At 38.7% G+C, this 14,312-nt stretch overlaps 1 protein-coding gene across 1 annotated transcript in view; it reads left to right on the top strand.

Annotated features, from left to right (window-relative positions):
* Positions 1-14,312, top strand: part of LOC119647015 (ras-related protein Rab-23) — a 130,922-nt gene that overhangs the window by 38,972 nt on the left and 77,638 nt on the right. Inside the window, exon 3 of the mRNA XM_038047754.1 lies at positions 13,193-13,208. The gene's annotated coding sequence lies outside the window, so the exon portion shown is untranslated. The remainder of the gene's footprint in view (positions 1-13,192; positions 13,209-14,312) is intronic.

The raw sequence follows: 14,312 nt of genomic DNA, 5'->3' as shown, positions 1-14,312 counted from the left end.
TCTACCCGTTTGATACATACCTGTTATGCACACAGAGAAAGAGCCCATCCGTAGTTTTCCTCTCCACTTACCTAACCAAAGGCTTCATTCACCCTGGAAATTTTTAGCATTGCAGGCGGTTGATGCGGTCGAAGAACTAATGTCATTGTTGGCCATGAAGAACGCACCTGTTATAAATTTTTCCTCCATTTAGGTACAAACAGATAGTGTGTACATATCTACTGGCATTTACACATACATGAAGGGAGATATGAATTTCTTTGTGCACAGCCTACATGTGAAGATTCAATTGATTATATGAATGGGGTCGGAACCTTTGTAGCAAATGATGCTTGCGCATGATGTCTTTATGCTGAATGAGGGCAGTTTTTCACTTTTAAAGTCTTATAACTTTACTAAAATTGGGTTATTCTCTGATGTGTGTCACACACATTCTATTCTCTTCTATTCGGAAATCTGTTGGTTAGAATTTTATTGAACATAAGGAAACTATGACCTCCCGCGCATGCACCGACCACGATAAATTTGTGCTGTGTTTGCCTATGAATATAGCCATGTGGGGGACCAAATCTAATTCAATTTGATTTTTCCTGTGAGTAGCTAACATATCAACGGCAAATGCTCTTAAACTAGTATCTTGAGGTGTATCTTACTTTATTTTACTTAAGTCGGTGCCTATTACAATTGGCGTACCGGCACTTCTCTACACTTTATTTTGCATTTGCATAATTGATTTCTATATGGATCACAACAGTTTATCTAAGCAGCTTATCAATTATAAAAACGGCCGCACTACAGGCGTGAGAAGAATCGAAACCAAATGCATAGTTTCCGGTTGGATATAAACAAAACCCTATTAAAATCGGTTTATTTTCTTTGTAGTCCGTCTACCATGTGCACTTTTCTTGGAAATGGCTGCGCCTATGAAATCTATCTAGACTATGGAACATGCTATTAAAGGCCTTTCTGTGTGGAGTTTAAGGGAGGTCCCTTTATAAAAGAAGAGGGCGCAATAAACCTCGATTATTACCTTACAGAGAGAGCTTCTGATACTGATCGCAAGATTGAAAGTGAGGGACCAAAAAATAAAAACGTAGAGTAAGACAGGAATCATTTTTGAGACTGCCCAAATGACGAAAACGTGAATTACAATAACATATAAGACATAATATTGTAAAGTTTAAAGGGAATCGTGTTATTATTAAAAAAGTTTTAGTAGGTCAAAGTTAACTATTTCTTGTGAATTTCCTGTATCTTAAAGCAGCATAAAATGTCATTATCAAATTAACGGGGTGTCCGGATAGCTCAGTGATTAGAGCAGTAGACTGTTCTTGCAGAAAGTTACAGTTGAAATCTCACTGGTGTCAGTGTGATTTTTATCGTGTCTTGACGTCGGGCACCAGTAAAATCAGCTGTAAATGAGTACTTGAGTCAAGTAAGGGTAATAATTATGGGCGAGCGCAATGCTGAGCACATTCGGCATGACCATTATCTTGTATAGTAATAGCTTTGACCCTATGGTGAGACATTCCACGCGCAATAGTTTTTGTAAACTGAAATAGGTACTGTTGGCTTTCAACAACCATGCGTGGATTTCGTCGGCATTACTGTTATCGATTGTAATTTTCGACCCTATATTGGAGAAATTATCAACGGTTTCCAAGCGGTGTTTTGTTTTTCCATCGCTTGTCTCTTTGTCGTGGACTGATGACGTTCTGGGCATATAGGGTTATGGGGCCTAGCAGGCTAGCGCTGAGTGTGTTATGGATGATATTTAGCAACCTGATACCTCTATAATTGCTACACTGGGAGTATTCCTCTTTTTATGTTTTGGATAGATATTGTTTACTTGTAATAATCAGGCATCAATTCCTTATTCCATCCTTAACTTGAAGTTGATGAAACACTTGGTGTAATTGGCGCGTTCGTATTTGTCCAGTTCGACTGTAATTGCATCAGCTCCTGGTTATTTATTATTCTTAAGCCGATGTATTGCACGGACCGTTTCCTTCATGGTTAGTGGTGGCAAAACTTGTTCTTCGTTTTCAGTTGACAGAAACTCTAACTAGTCGCCCGATGGCGAGTTTGTGATAGGTCTCCGCGTGCATTTTTGTCTGGTATGCAGCATTCTTCCATTCCATTGCTAGCGTACAATCATCATCTTTTTTTACGACTAGTACCAAGTATGTGTGTGGGCGTATCGATGATAACATTCTTCGGATGGTTGTGAACATTATTTATTGATGCTCTATCTCCAGGAACTCTGCTATCTGCGATTGTTAAGGCATCTATTTCCCTCTTAAAGCTGTTACGGATGACTCTCGTATAGACGGTTTTGGTGTGGTGATGTGGTGTTGTTCTTCGATCCCGTAGTACCGTCCGAATACGGGCTCCATTGCTACTTGACTATTAAAATCTTGAAGTATGATTTTCATATTTTACCTATGCCAGGTTCCAAGTGTTGATTCCACTGTCTCGTTGAAGGTATCTCTACGATTCTAAGGTCTCGTTTGTGTGAACGTTTATGAAGCTTTTATTGCGGAATTTTCCTCGAAAGCACGCTTTGAACACATGGTTTACTGAACGATCACTCTAATCTATGTATATGGGGTAGAACTCCTTTTCCAGAAAATCCGTCCGTGCCCATCGAATCTTTTGTAACGTCGTAGCATCAACCTTGCGTTTGGGCAGATAGCTGCTTGGTAGCTTCCACTCTGTACTGGGAGCTAAGCTTTGCCAATTTCTTTTTCCGATAAATTAAAGGTGATAAATATTTCTTTCAAACTTAGTTTTGGTACTGTTTCTAATTGATTTTGTTTCAATTAGTGTAGGCGAAAGATTTTATTGGTAAACCTGATAGCATCTCGCATGATTTCACGTGAAAGCGTTGTCTAATTTTATCAGATAACAAGAGATAGTTACTGATGAATTGACTTGCGGGTCTTCTTGATAAATCCAGCAAGACCATCTGAAGGTACCATGAAACAACAATTTTTTTCAAAACTGAGTGCTACCCTAAAACAGGGAAACCTGTGAATCAAAAACCGTAGGAGTAAATTTCTTCCCCATTGTTCCGGTCCGTCATCAAGTCGAGGGCGCACTCAGAACTGTCTTAATTCCTAAACAAACAAAAATCTGAAGGTAGGTTGGCACTAATGGAACCATTCAAACAAGATTTCTCTATTCTGAATAACTACCTATCGCCCTACGAAGTATAACTTAAACGGAAGCTGCTACCAAAAAGGAAATATTGGGTTTTTGCTTGCCAGCTAGGGATGTACGAGGGTGGTTCCAAAAGTAATGCAGCGCGGTGTAATCGGAATAAAACGCCATGATCCATACTACATACAGCCATACTAAAATGTTTCACTCAGTCTCCTGAACACGCTAGTGTGTTTCGTTCGTTCGTTTGCTTCAGTGAAAAAAATGTCGTCGGCTCGCGTAACGAAACTCGATCAACGGTCATTTATAAAAATTGAAACTCTGGAAGGCCGCACGCCAACAAAAATTATAATGGATTGCGGGAGGGGTATGGTGAGACCACCTTGTGGTGGAAGATGACCCACGTTCGGGAGGACCAAGCACGTCCACGGACCTCACCATGGCGGCAATTATCGACAAGGATGGACGCTTAACATTAGAAGAGATAGCACAGGAAGTTAAGCTGTCGTTTTTTTTCACGTAAAAAGTCACTTCCACAAATTCGTAAATTACAAACGTTGTTGGAAGTGGGTATCATGATTTTTAACGATGATACGCGACAGTATCTTTATGCTTCTGTTGCGTCTGCGGCGAATATCGTTGGGAAACTTTGCCACATGCTGCTTACTCTCCCGATGCGACCCCTCCGGAATACGACTTCTTCCAGACGCTCAAGGAATCGATGTGGGAGTCCGTTTCACAGATCTGAGTCTAATAAGCTCAAACGGTATTCGGCGGATTCCCGAACGCTGACGCCGTGTAATCGACAGCCAGAGAGATTATATAGAACGGTTGTTAATAAATTTTGGTATTCATGTAAAAAAACAATGCTTAAACCATGTGCATTAGTTTTCAAACCACTCTGGTACTTGTGATGTAGATGGAAACTGTCAAAATTCGTCTATTACCGGTGGCTGTTGCAGCAGCAGTACATGCGAGCAGGGTTCCGATAGTGATTTCCGCGTTTGCTGAATAAAAACGATGTCCAAATAGATTTTACATCCGGTAAAGTTGATATTATACCAGTTCTTTTAAAGATAATTTGAAAGCAGGATATGTAAATTCATGATATAGCACGAACGTCGTTAAAAAGGGAGTAGGAACACCTTGAGCGGCAATTTTGCGAAGAGTTCCCCTAGCGTCTTGGCTGTAAGAAGCACTGCCAGCTTCCTATTAGGCAACTATTCAATTGTACGCTGGCACTGGGTGGATATCCCCTTTAACTGCAAGCTGGTCAATGTGATTCTCTTAGGTCTTAGATATTTCCAGGAGAATGGCTTTTTTTACACTTAAGGCAGCTGTGTATGATCGAACATTTCTAAGCAATGTGCCGCAAGTTTTGGCAACCAAAACACTGAAAACCAATGCTTTTCTTCCCGTCAGGAATAATCTTCTGGTGAAGCAAATTAGCAACCAAATGCTTTTCCAATTAACATATAATAAAATAGAATCCCAAAGAATATACTGAGGGTCCGTTTCCTTGTGAATTCCTGTAATGAGGGACTCAAGCGGCTCAATCTGTTGTCTCTGACAAGAAAAAATATTTTGGTTTTCAATGGCCCTTATAATAATAACTGTTATCTGCTTTTGGATTTTTCACTGACGCCGTAAGGATCTTCTCTTTGAGGTCTTTTAGGAACGTTTACTTATTAGGGAACGATTACAGAAGTTCTTCATTTGGTGGTTTCGTAGAATCCCAAGGAAGAGATTTGCTTTTTGAATTGGCATTCACATTCTTGATATGGACCATTTCTTTTTTTTCTTTTAAATACATTGAATCGTTCCCTTCTCTGCCCATTTTTTCGCAAATTTCATGTTGACTCTGTCGACAGGCGGTGTTTGAGTTGGTGAATCTGGCTTAGATTTAGATTATTTAAGTGCAGGTAGTTGGTCGGTGATACTTGGTGTTTTGAGGTTGTTTGTTAGCTAGTGCTTAAACGGAAGAACCAGATTGAGAAGAGTTTCAACACGAAAAGCAGTATTCGTAAATTTCAACAAATAATTTTAACCATGAAAGAAGGCTCTTCATAATTTGCTTCTTTTGCTTGAAGTTTGAATTCCGGTTATTTCACTATATTTCTTAATTCACTGACTAATTTGATCAGCTCAGCAATTTCCTGCTACTTCATTGTAATTTTCGCTCAGTTGATCGGATTACCGAACCTCCTCTAAATTGCCATCCTACTGTAGGGGGCAGAATATGGCACAAAAGCACTTACGTCAGGTAAACTCTTCACTAGTAGGGGCATGCATTATGGTAATAGACTAAATATACCCAGCTCGCAGCTTATGTTGTATATACTCTGGGTTTCAGGCGACGTTAGGCTGAAAACGCAACAGATGAGCTGGTCAGAGACGAAGTCAGAAAAGGTTTATGGCTATGCCGCTAAGCAACGAAAAGGGACGTTTGAGGGAAATACACTGGGTGAACTTATTAGAAATGGAATAGTCCCACTGCAAGCACTCGCAGGTTATTAAAGCCTCACCAACGGACTAAATTATCACCTGGGAAAGCTAGGAATACCTACGGACATTGTCTACAAATACTTTGAGGGAAGTGATTAAGTAGGTTAAGGCATTTAATACTTAATACCAATTCATCAGCATCAACCACGCAAAAGCCGGTATCCGGTCTAGACCAGCCTTAACAAGGAACTCCAGACACTCTGGCTTTGCGCCAAGGTGCACCAATTCGATATCCCTGAAAGCTGTCTGGTATCCTGGCCTACGCCATTGTTTCATCTCAGGAAGGATCTGCCACGTTTTCTTTTTGTATCATATATATTGCCCTTATAGACTTTCCAGGCTGGATCATCCTCACCCATACAGATTTAGTGAACCGATTCTATTGAGCCGGATTTTATACAAAACCCGCGCGTCCTGGTATCGGTTATAAATTTCGTCGTTATATAGCCTACCGAACCGTCAAGCCTCATATAAGGAGTAAAAAATTCATCTGCTCTCGAACGCGGCCAAGAGTTGGCAATTTTTCTTGCTAAGAACCCAAGTCTCCGAGGAATACATAAGGACTGGCAAGATTATTATCTTGTATAGTTAGAGCTTTGGCCCTATGAGACAATTTTAGCGAAATAGTGTTTATAAACTGAATTAGGCTCTACTGGCTGCTAGAAACCATGCGCGAATTTCATAGTCGTAGTTGCTACCAGATTGAAAAGCGTGAATAGTAAAAAACTCCTGTCCATTATAGGCGTGATCGACATACTATGGCGTGAAAAAAAGTTGCAATTTTAACGATTATTACTATTATTATTTGACTTCGACTGCGATGAAAGTATTTTATTTACTTCTTTCTTAGAAGAAATCAATCACCACAAATAATTACTAACGTAGTGCATGACACGGGAAAATTTGCAGCAAGTTTTACTATTATTAATTGAATTATATTTTATAAAAAAACTTGTTCTTTCTTATAAATTTACTCGAATTATCGTAGAATGTTATTATCATAATATAGTGGATAGTCTGGCATATTGAATGCCTCACTAGCTACTAACTATTGAACAGTCATTCTAGAACTTGCTTGCTCAACCTAATAAACTGGAAAAGAATTTTGAAGTAAAACCAGCTTTCGGTTTCAAAAAAAGCCTTTATTAATAGAAGCATCAGGCTTCCGGTTTGCTACTTGTTTTTAAGTTGATTTACGTTTTCAAGTAACAGAATTAGTCACTTTTTGGAAGAGAGAATAGCATCCTCTCACGACGGATTTAATAACATTGTACAATAGCTCTTTGGAAACGGTGGTAATATGAACTCCAAATTGAATCTTGATTCGACGCAGTCTCTTTACCTATTTTTTACTTTGGTAATATTATATTATAAATCATAATCGAAAGATACATTAATTTATCCTACTGAAAGTAGCTAAAGCGAAAACCAGCTTGGAAATTTAATCCAGTTCCATGCATGGAAAGCTACTCGTATTACTAAAAACGTAGATCACACATACTCGAACCTCGATGTTCTCGATTCATTAAGAGAAAGTGATCGATTTAGTAAAGAAAGCAGGAAAGCCCAGTAAAAAGTGCATTATTTTGCAAGTCAGTTCATCTTTCTCACTTCTGTGGTTTTTTAATCAATTTCGAAATTGCTCGTTACTTCGCGAATCAACAACAAATTGAACACCCGTTGAGTCCGAGAAAGAACACATTAAGAATTTTTTTGCAATATTTTAACGAATGAGCTTGTTAGGGAGCTAAAAACTTCAATTATTTTGCGTTAAAATCACTTTATTATTGTTACCGATATCCCGTTCCCTTGGCCGATGAAAGTTCGGAGTGAAATACTAAATGGTGATGGTATTTTCGCAGAAAATTTAACCAGAGCTTTATTAGAACTTGTACTAAGATACTGTACTCTATTGAATATTTTAGAGAACCATTTGATCGTAATTTGCGAAAATGAATTGCGTTTACAGCATCCGGAGCAAAATCGGAATTTTTTTAGATTAATGCAAGAAGATGATAAATTTGTTGGGAAGTTTGTTAAGGTTATAGAGTCATCAATTGAAGAATTCAACGTTGAAAGTTCAGATAAATTTCTTTGTGCTGAATCTTTTTTGCCATGGAAGACCGTTATTATGAGCAAACGTGTTGGCTTGGCGGAATGTCAGAATAAGCAAACTTGTATCTCTTTATAGAGTTATATAGTATATTGCTATTGTGCAAATTAAGAGTTATCATGTGTAATATTGCTTTGTAGAATTGGTTCCCTTCGATATAAACAAACAACATGAAAAATTTATGGACCTTTAAGGTTTTTCTACATACTTCTTTCTGATTTTCCAAATTGAGGTTTCTGATTTCTATTTAGGGTTAACAAAAAATACATTGGTTTATCGAGAGATATTGGCTATGCACTACAAATTATCTAAATATGTAGCTTAATCTAACTTATGTCAACAATAATGCAATAATAAATGTACTTTTATATGTAATATACATAAAAATGTACATGGATATGTCTTACCACCAGTTTTCTTCCATTTTCATTAAATTCGCTGATTCGATTCATCATTAGTCCTGTGAAATGCTATTACTTACCTTTCTTTACCTCAGTCGTCCTACTGCATTCATTCCCCTTCTTACTTCTTCCTCCCAGTTGGCCTTTCAAATAGGTATCATATTAAACGTGTACCACATAAAAAAATTGAACATCTCAATGGAATCTGGAACTCTAACTTTAGAAGACGAAACTTTTACTTTTCTTCTCATTCTTTATCCTGGCACTACAGGCCAGTTTTAGTTGGTGTTACCAAGATTTTCAGATTCTCAATTCGGTTGCCGGCCTATACCCATCCTTTTTTTTCAAGGGAATTCCCGTTTCATCCATGCTTTTCGCGAGTTTCCCCTGCTACGATTTTTGGATCCAAAAAAAGATGAGGCTTCTTGTTCATACTAAAAGTAGTAACTTTTTGCACCTACTATAATTCGCAGTCTGCCATGCTTCTTAAACGGTGCAAATATCCCCGTATTAATCTGGTCCACTTCTAGCTTTCCTGGCATAGGAGAGACTTAATGAGCGTCCTCTATATCGTCAGTTTAGCCTTCTTATGTTAGTTTCTACTTTTTAATATGCCTTACTCGCCGTTTGATACCCTTCACCTGATTGCAATTACTGTGCGAAGGCTAGGTGCATAAAACGATACATCTCTTAAAAATTCTGTTCGTATCATTTTTTGTCTCCTTTTCTATCATAGTTGTGGTTTTTTAGTCAACAACTATTAAGCCGATTGTTCTCGAGGTCTTAGTATGCACCAGAATAGGAACTTTGCTTGGAAAAGCCACTTCTCGCTCAGATCATACGATGTTTTCCGACACATGTTACATGTTTTAAAAGCTTTCGATTCTTCTGTCCAGATGCAATCGAGGCCTCATAGAGTGTTGCTCACTTTTCTTATTTTTCCCACCTTTGATGAAATTTCATCAATAGCTCCGCCTCTCGTTGCTTTGTTAGACCAACAACCTGCAATGGATTTATCCGAAGTGGCTCTTACCAGGAAACGTTTCTGAAATTTATGGGGGGGGGGGCGAATTTCTAAATGATTTGCTTTAGGCACCCGGTTGACTTCCTTAGTTACGCTTCTCATCTCGGAAGCTTTACCTGTTAATTGTGGCAAAGTGTCTAGATAAGCCTCGCATCCACTGTCATAAATGTTGAGCCTTTACTCAGTATAAACCAGTACTACTGTTCTACTCACAGTAAAGCTCTGAATGTGGTTCTCAGATCAATTGTGTTCCGAAAACTACTGTTTGATTTTGCTTAAATGGCAAGGAATAATAATCGTTGGCGCAACAATCCATATTGAATCAGGGCCCTGGAGTGTGTTAGAGCACTTCAATCGAAACCGTAGTATGTACTGTAGTGTACCATACACTACAGTACACTGTAGGAGGCTATGTGGTCAGCATATGATATAAGAATGAGTAGCGTTTGTATCTCTTTGTTGGGTTTCACTTTCTCACGTATTTTTTTGCCGTATCACTTTTTTATGGATGGCGCTGGAAATCATAGAAAGACGCTGATGCGCTGATGCAATTACTAAAACTGCTCAACATTTATGATACTGAGCAATCTCCTCTTTTACTCTACCGACCTAGGGCAAGCGACATAATTTTCTGCAGAATCTTCGATGTAGCGGTGAATTCAAGACACTCGGAAAACTAAAGAGTCCACACCCAAATGAGGGGAGCGTAGGTTTAAGGTGGTTTCAAGTACCGCCTGCCATGTCTGCATAAATTAAAATGGTCCCTTTTGGCGACAGGTACCATTTTTCTTATGCAACATTTTAATTTTAATATTTCCACGATCGCTTCAAGTCAAGATAGCATCCTAAGTAATGTGAGCTTTTGAAATCATTGGGCTCCGATTCCCTCTTTTTAGTCTTCACCAATCTGACTTACACAGCTGTATCCTCACGAACGCATATTTTGCTGAGCAGCTAGGCCATTAGCAAAAAAATTACAGAGGATTCGTCGTCCTCTTTATGAAGATAATTCTGACGATCACAAAAAGATGGAGGGAAGATTTGAGAGGATATCGCAATGGAGAGTGTTTTGCGTCCTAGATACTATATGCATGGACCATCATATTTTTTTAAGATTTTTCGGTTGGGTAGTGTCTGAGAACGAGTCCTTTAAATAATTGGCCCTTTTCGAATACTCCCACTAATACATAGTTACTTTGAAAGTGCCAATCGAGGCCTTTCATTTGATACCTCAGATGGTTACATTCGGTGAAAAAAATGTACGTCCCTCTTTTATGTGTATGGGGACCCACCCTTAAGTTCAACCTGGAAGAATATAATTCACTGCATGTGTGGTGGTTCACAGTTCCAATCTTTCCACGATATTCCATGGCAATAGGTCTAACCTTTTCTGAGAAAAGTGTATGTGACAGACAGATAGACAGTAAATGGACTTTTCTTTTCAGCAAAACCTTAAAAATTGACAAATTAAAGAAGCGTTCACAGCTGGATGATTTCGATGCAGTGTCTTCTAACGTTTTCGAATTTAAATTCCATCCAACCGAAATTTTGCTATATCGTAAATACGTAAAAGGCGACTGAAAGAGATTAATTGCTATCTCACAAACAAGACAAAGTTCGAATTTTTACTGCTATCGGCAACAGCTCTCGAAAACGGCTAATAATTGGTTGCTCAAATATGTGCACGATTCTCGATAACGGTATCAGGGGTCCTCAGAATGATCGCTTTCTTCAACTCGAGCAAGAATTCCAACGATATGAGCTAAACATCCTGGACCGCTGTGAAGTAAGATGGTGGGAATCTGGAGATTACTCCTCTCCCTCTTGCGGCATCTATGGCATTGCGATTTTGTACTCTGGGAAGCCAAGTAGTAGCAGCCGCGAATTCAGTGTGGGAAAGTTACGGACGGCTATCGCAAGGCGCGCTCTCTTCGCCTGGCAGCGCGTTTCTGACAAGCTGCTGATTGCAAGATTCCGGTACAGGTTAAGGAGCATGGCAATTGTACAGTTCCTCCATAGAGTCAGTCCATAGTCAGTTGGATTTCAACTGACGAACATCCTACAGGCAATTAGATTGTTTGCGATCGGTAATAAATTTAGGCGTTGTCTTCTAGATGTGAGTAACAAGAGAACCACTGACATCGGTCGCGCGAAGGGGATGATCAGCTAATGGCTGTTTACTTTCGCTTGCTTGTTGCGTCTGGCGCCTTCCGCAGGGCTGAAGAGCTGCAACCCCCCGAAATTCGACATCTACTACTTGTATCATCCAACTTTCGCTCGAAAATAGCTGAGCCACCTTAGCTGATCATGTGGCAGATACCTTTAATATCCCGCCTGAGGAAACTGATGAGCCCTTAAAAATGCTCTTTCCAAGATCTGGCTGTATGCAAAATCATATAATGGGATCGATTAACCGAAGAAGTTAAAAGCTCTATTGATCGCCACGAATGATAGCGAGCGAAAAAGACAAAAAATCATTTTGGAACAGTGCGCGGAGTTTAGGTCCCCACTTCACCTGCTCTTCATTGATTTCGAAAAAGCTTTCAACAGTGTGAAAAGGGAGTGTATCTGGAGTGTTCTAAGTAGGAGGGGTATTCCAGAGAACAACGACATATTATAGCGCAAAATGTTATATGCTGCACCGAAGTGAAATCTCGGAGAACTTTGAGGCTGACTACGCCACTGTTGCATCTTGTCATCGATATTATTTCGTCTTATTATCGGTGAGGTCTTGTCCAGAGGACGACGTGGGACAACTCATGGACCCTGGTTTCTTTCCTCAAATACCTCAACTACACTAATGACATCTGTATGCTCATTCACTGAGTCATTGCCACTGCCCAATTCGGAAAAAGAGGGAAGTAGGGTCTGACTTCAGATAAACACCAACAAAATCAAATCAGTCTGACAGCCCAACACACTCTTCGTGAACGTTAACGATAACGTAAGTACATCCGAAATCGCAACCGGTTTCTGATTGTGTGTTTTAGTTCCCATTCGAAATTACCTCACCTTAATGTATTTATCTACCTCCATTTAATAATTTTTTCCACTTGTATTTGGTCAGGTCCCAACACTACATTATTGCAAATAGCATTACGGTAGAAGATAAGTTACAAACGTTTGACGTCTGTTTAGAAAAAAAAGCAAACTTAATTTTTGTGTTTTCTATGTTATTAATTTTTCAGATTATTGCTTCTTGAACCCTCCAAATTATTTGCCTCTCTTATTCACACACTTTTCCCAATTATTTTTCCATTTCCCGGATCAATATTATTAAAATAGCTTTAAAGGTCGATTGTCCTGCATTGCATTGATATCACCAAAAACCTAAAAACACCCAGCATACTTCCTGTACTGATTTCAACTTAGAGAACGTGAAGAAATCAAACTCAACTCTGCTAAAGAAGGACACATTTTTAGCTAAAGTGAGTAAGTTCAGCAGGAGTTAAAAGGAAGTGGAAGCATAATCCTCGAATCAGAGAATTCACCTCTAGCAATTCATATGTGTATCTCAAAGCAAAGAGGACGAGTTGAGGTAATAAACAAAAAAAGATGAAGTAAGTATACAAATGAACTAAGGGGAATTAGTAATAAAATACTCCTCAGAATTAAAAGAGAAATAAAAATTAGATTATATTAAAAATAATAACAAAACCAACGAAATGAAAATAAAACAAAAAACCAAATAAAATAAAAAGGAGGAAGGGTAGTATAAGAACGAAAATAATCAAGAGTGGAATACTTGGGTAACCAGGTAGGACTGCGTTATATAATTTGCTGAGAAGCTCGTCCGGATTTATGTGTAATTGCTTTCTTCATGTAAAATAAGGGTTCGTTTGAAATCGATTCAATATATGTTTGCCTTTATGTCGTGCCCAATTCGCCTATCGTCACGAAATTTGGTGATTAAAATGATTTAGTTCAATTTATAGAGTTTATGGTATATAATGTTAAATTAACAAATATTTTTCTTTGTTTTTGCAGGTGGTCCATTTTTTGGGTGAGTTGATAGTCAGTTTTCCTGTTTTTCCATTTCGGCTGCAATCCAGGAAAACAGGCAAATGGAATTATAGCACAGTGACAATTATAATGGCATAAACAAAAGCAAAGTGCACAGCGTAGAATACATGATCATCAAATGATGAAGTTCTATCCTCGTTATACGAAGTAACTTAGTCTTAATTTTAGCAGCGATAGTATTGACAGAATGAACTAATAATTTTCCCCTAAATGCATTTCGTTCATATCTGTCTGGTTAATGCGAGAGACCAACTAATCTGAATACATCACGATAATAAATTATTGGACCGGAACTCCTAAATTCTAAAAATTGAAAATAAATTCCCAAGCGTTATTGTAAGAATTTTATCATATGTGGATTTCTTGGTAGAATAAAAAGTAACATTAAATCACTGCTACGAGACAGGCTTGATACTATGGAGACCTTAGCGTCATGTATTAAACCCAAGATTTGCTGTCCAGTTAATGGAAATTGAATGATGCGTTCTACTGACTGTCTAGCTTCTTCTTCATTTTGTACTTTATATGTGGTCACCAGTTGGGATACTTTACCTTGTTCAGTCCACTCTTGTCAACCACCGCTGCATAACTACACTCTATTCAGAAATTTGGCGAATAGTTGTTCCGTACACTACTGTGTATATCTCCACAAAAGTGTCCATTTGTAAGCGTTTTTAGGTCGGATTGCTATTTGTTCGGGAATTTATGTGTGATCCTTAATAATTTTGCCTAGAGCGAGAGTATTTTGAAAGCAAGCAAGGTCTAGCAGCAAAACCAAGTGTCACACCTTCCACTCCAACCTATAGTTTAGAGTTTCCTGTCGCCGATGAACCTCGTTCAGACTCAACTCCCCATTTTCCATCTGAGTCTTCAGCATGCTACTCCAAGAATAACATAATCCCCATCCTTTGACCGCATTCTACAATTCTTAAATTAGAGCACAAATAATGCTGACTTCGTGAAGTGAATTTACCCAGTGATTTCTGAGATTTTCTTCAGGGCTCCATCTGTCCTCTTGCGGATGGAATACCTTTCTAGGTATCAGAGCATCGTCCATGCTATCTCATTGAAGCTTCCGCACCGT

Source organism: Hermetia illucens, chromosome 1 (assembly GCF_905115235.1).
Source record: "Hermetia illucens chromosome 1, iHerIll2.2.curated.20191125, whole genome shotgun sequence".
Classification (NCBI taxonomy): domain Eukaryota; kingdom Metazoa; phylum Arthropoda; class Insecta; order Diptera; family Stratiomyidae; genus Hermetia; species Hermetia illucens.
Note: the sequence above shows the minus strand (reverse complement) of the source record. Positions and strands in the feature narration are given on the sequence as shown.